The sequence below is a fragment of the Halyomorpha halys genome, unplaced genomic scaffold (assembly GCF_000696795.3).
Source record: "Halyomorpha halys isolate HHAL.00 unplaced genomic scaffold, Hhal_1.1 Scaffold691.1, whole genome shotgun sequence".
In the NCBI taxonomy this organism is placed as follows: domain Eukaryota; kingdom Metazoa; phylum Arthropoda; class Insecta; order Hemiptera; family Pentatomidae; genus Halyomorpha; species Halyomorpha halys.
The window spans coordinates 476,842-481,925 of NW_027113417.1; positions in this window are offsets into that span (position 1 = coordinate 476,842).

The following is a 5,084-nucleotide window of genomic DNA, read 5'->3' on the forward strand; positions in this document are numbered from 1 at the left end:
ATTTTGGAATCCTTTGAATCTAAAGACAGCATTTGGCCGCTCACCGACTAGTGAGTGTTTCTATTATGTAAAGAGTATACAGTTTTTGTTTTATATTATATATATTTTTATATATATATACAACTCAGAAAAATACATATATCTAATAAAAATGATAAGAAACCTATACAAACCTTTGGACTTGGCAGACTTTTATTTTGGCCTTAAAAGCTGAAGGGGATAAGGAAACTTTTAAGTGGCCACTTGACCACTCCAGATATTTTAATTAGTGACTGTATGTAAAGTTTTATTATGTCATGAAATTATGAAGGACAGACTTAAAAAAATAAAAACAAACGCAATTGGAGAGCTATAAGGAAAAACCAGGGACAAAATGATTGTGGAATGTGATTGACTGATAATTCACCAAATTACCTACTTCTAATTGATTAATCATTTTAAGTAGTATTGGTGACTGGGGTTCTCAACTTTTTCATGCAACATTACATCAGATTTGAAAACCTGCAGGAAGTGTTTTTCTTTTTTCTGTCCAATAAACGTGTTCCATGTTTCCAGCATCTGGATGTCCATAGTGCTTGGGCCTTTGTCCTGGTGCCAGGATAATCGCTGAAGGTCATTATATAAAAATAAGTTAATTAATTCATTGATATTGAGTCCTACAAAATAATAAAATGGATTCTTTTCCAAAGGCTTTTTGTGTGTTTACCAGTTTACCAATTAGATACCTTTATATTTATAAAATTTTGCTACCATTAACTATATAAGATAATAAGGGGTGGTATTGTGTAATATAATAGTGAACAAAATACATAAAGGAAATATTTATTTACAGTTCATTGATAAATGATGTTATTAAAATGATTCAGACATATGGTTTGCCATAAAGTATGATAATTACTTTATAACTTATTACCTAATATGTACATATAGCTGCTGATTTGGGTGGTTTGCATCGAGTATGTAGTAACGTCTTCGCCATTGGTGTCGTGTTGTCGTAAAGACGGCGTTCCAGGTCTCATAGGCCCTTCTTAGAACTTAGTCTGGTCAAACTGTATCCTGCCCTCTCTTCGGTGTTCTTACTTCTGCCGTCTTTTACCTCTACTGCTTCTGTGTCTTCGTCTTCAATGCCCTTTTTTACTGCTCTAGTCGTCCTGGCCCTTTTCTCCTACCTCCCCTTAGAGGAGTTACCTTTTTTTGAATCTAATTCCTTATTGGCCATAGGTGACCGAATGTCCCATTGGTGTTCGTCCATCCTATCCCCGAGAAGGGGTGAGAAAGTTTGACATGTCTAGGAAGGGATTGTACCTGCTTAATTGCCTTCTGATCATTTGTCAAAAACTGGCGTACACTAAGGTATGAATGCCACCCGTGTGTGGCACCATTATCTATGTACCAAACTACCACTATCTATGTACTAAACTACCACTATCTATGTACTAAACTACCATTATCTATGTACTAAACGTCTTAACCCATGAAAAGTTCACTAAAGACGAATTGACACTAGTTATTCTAAATCCCGTTAAATGGATTAAACTAAAGACAGAAAAAGAACCAAATGTGTTTCTTGATGTCGATAACGCCAGCCGGAATAGCCCCTCCCTATTCCTAGTACGCTTACGGCAGACTCATGCCATCATTGATGACACCGCCTTCAGCGGACCCGGCAACCTATCTTATAATGCCACTCTGGTAAACCAAGATCAATATTTGCCTGCATATATACATCCATTTTTATTGTATATATTAAATTTGTTTATGTTTATTTTTCTAGGAGGTCATAAAAACAAATAATTGATGTCGATAACGAAATATAGGATTGAAAAGTTTCGAATCTCAAAAATTTTTTTTAAGAGATGTTTTAATGTACATATTGACTAGATAGGTGTTAGGACAATATAAAACAATTTGGTACAATATGGAAAATAGAGATACAGGAAAAATTTCTTTTATTTTTATGAATTTTATATTCAGGGCATTTAAGGACGTATATCAACGAAGCTTGCTGAGAATTGAAAACAATTGTTTTCTCTTAACAAATTTTAGGTATTTTTAAAAAAAAATAGAAGTCTTTTGTGGTTTAAGATTTTGATTACTTTTGAGCTCATTTAATTTAATTGGTGATGTTTTCTTTCTTGCTATACAGTTAAAAAGGTATCTAAACCCCTTATAATAATGACTACCCTAGGCCACTTATGTTACCGTAAAAGGTAAAACATGATAATTTTTTTATTTATGGGAAAGCGAAATTGATATCCGTTTCCTCTACCTTAAAACCCTAAAAACTTCTATCAGTATCAAGAGTATCAATATTTTAGCAGTCTAAAAGAACGATAGGAGCTTTTAATAAGCTACACGAATTTGAAAAAACAAGGTATATTTAAACGTATTATAACCGGCACATAAAATAAAAGATTAGTGGTTAGCATTTTTTAATTGAAACTACTTGTTCATTTAAAATTGTAAAGTCAAAAAAAAGGTATTGGCCATAGAAGACCAGAAATAAGTTGTAAAACGCTTTAGTTGATTAGATTTCTGAGTTATCAGTCCAAACCCAACTGGGAGATGTTAGAGAAGAGTTTAAAGTTTATTTGTGATAGATTTTCTTCTATTAGGCAAAAAAAAAAAAAAAAAATATATTAGCTTTCGTAAATCATTGAAGCAATTATGGAGGAGTATATGAGCGTTAGAGCGGGATACGTAATTATTATACTCAATAGGATATTTAATTTTTGTTTCTTCAGTATTGTTAAGTATACCTTCGAATTCCTCTCGTATCCAATCCTTACAGTCCAAAATCCTTCGTAAAATCTTCAATGCTCCTTACTTTGTTACAAATAAAACCATTCATAATGATCTAAATGTTCCTTATGTAACCGATGTACCCCGAACCCGATATCATTCCTTCCATTATAAACTCCCTAACCCACTAGTTTCTAACCTTGTTTTCTCTTACATTCTTGGCAATCCTCCGAAGCTTCGAAAAGAAGACGGCCACGTGACCTTATATTGTAAAATGTTATTAGAGTTCTACCAATGGGTAGTTTCTATACATCTTCTATGGTATCATTATTATCATACTTCAAATTTGCTCGTTGTATTTTATATATAGTTGTAAATGTTAATAAATAAATAAAAAAATATTGTTAAATATATTTCAATTTTTTTTTGTTTGTGAGAAATGTAGATAGCCCAGCTTGGGTGTATTGTTTCTTATTGGATTATATAAATGATTTTAGTTTTATTATTATATTAGAACTAGAACAGTGGTATATGGAACTATTTATTGTACTAGTTCACTCAGTTTGTAAGAGGGTGATTCCGTAAACAAATAAATATATAATAATTTGGGGGTTTAAATCTAGGTCTAGAAGACATAGCATTTTAACATTTCCCATTGTACACCAGTATCATGTGAATATGGGCTAAAAGCAAATATTGAATGTCCTTTAATAAAAGATTAAAGTTGATTGTACACGCATAAACGTCCTGGAAAAAGTTAAAATTACTCTAGTGCAGCTGTGTAGTTTAGTTTAAGAAATATGTTCCAGAAGAATAAAAAAAAAGATCTTCGGTGATTATCGACTAGCATTCCCGTCCTGATCGAGCCTTTAAGATTTCGAAATTAAATGTTAATTCTCTCCATCATGTATGTAACAAGGTTGTTCTCATCAGCACACTTTGCGTCAATATGTTCTATTTACTCAATGATTTTATTAGAAGGAAATTATATATGTTTTTACAAATGGGAAACGAGAGATAATAGATGAAAGAAATAACAGCGGAAGCTAATCTTAAAGTGCATTATAAAAATGAAGTAAAACCCCCTGACGTAGTTATTTAATCTTAAATAATAATAATCTTGACAGTTAATTGACTTTCCATAATAAAGTAATGAAATACAAACACTCAGATGGGTCCTGATCTTAAGGGGCATATCAAAGTCCATTAAATATGGAAGACTTTTCAAAGATTTGATCAATAATTGATCTTAATTAATAATAAAATATATATACAGGTACTGGTACTGGTATTTTGTGGGGGCAAGTTGGCCTATAGAGGTCCTTTTTGGCAACCCCTGACTGTTTTTTTCTTTGCCAAACCACCTGGGTTGCCACCGCGTACTAACCAAGGTGGGAGTGTCAAGATTCATTCTTAGGAACCTCCGAAAAATGAATGTTTAACTGCCCCTGGTAGGAATCGAACCCACAACGTTCCGTACCGAGCGCACTGGGACTTGGACAGCAGACGGCAGTCCGCACGGCCGTCGCGTCCCTTATATATCCAGGCAAGTGACACTGTTAATAATTAACAACTAGATATTTTAGCTATGTAGCTAAGATGGCTATGTTTCGATAAAGATTCATTGTTGTTCTTTTATCTTCAGGAGTACATAACCCAGTACAACCGAACGTCATGTGGAAAACGAAAGGACCGTGCTTGACTTTACAGAAAGCATCTTCAGTTTTACTGTTTTATACTGCTAAGACATTTTTTTTACGAACAGTTTTTGTTTCAGATTCTTAGTACTACTTCAGCGTAAAGAATATTTTTAGTTTTTTGTTTCCATTACCAGTGATGCGGCGAGAGGGATGCGCTGGGATCTCTTGGGCTCTGCTCTACCCCTCACACGTGGGGGATAGAGCGGGCTCAGGGATCCTCAGGTCGATTCTGTAAATATTGTATATATTATTTTATCATTTTGTTATTTTATTTATTTATTTTTCATACAGATAGTCTGATTATGTTCATTTGTCTATTCTTTTGTTTGTATATATTTTAAGAGACTTTTTTTATTTATTTTATTTTTTTAATTTTAGTATGTATGAGATCATTCATCAATATTACCTATTGCCCACAACTGTGTGGCAGATTGTAATATCTATCAATAAATAAATCTATCAATTTCAAAAGTAAAAAGTTTTTTGTTCCTATGGTATTAATACTTATTTCTACATTCATGATAGTATACAGGTTGGGACCGTGTTTGGGCAATTAACAGAAAAAACAGATTTTTTTCTTTTAAGACCCATGGGAGCGTGGGGTGGATCTCATGATGAAAACGGGTTGAGGGTTGCATCTTT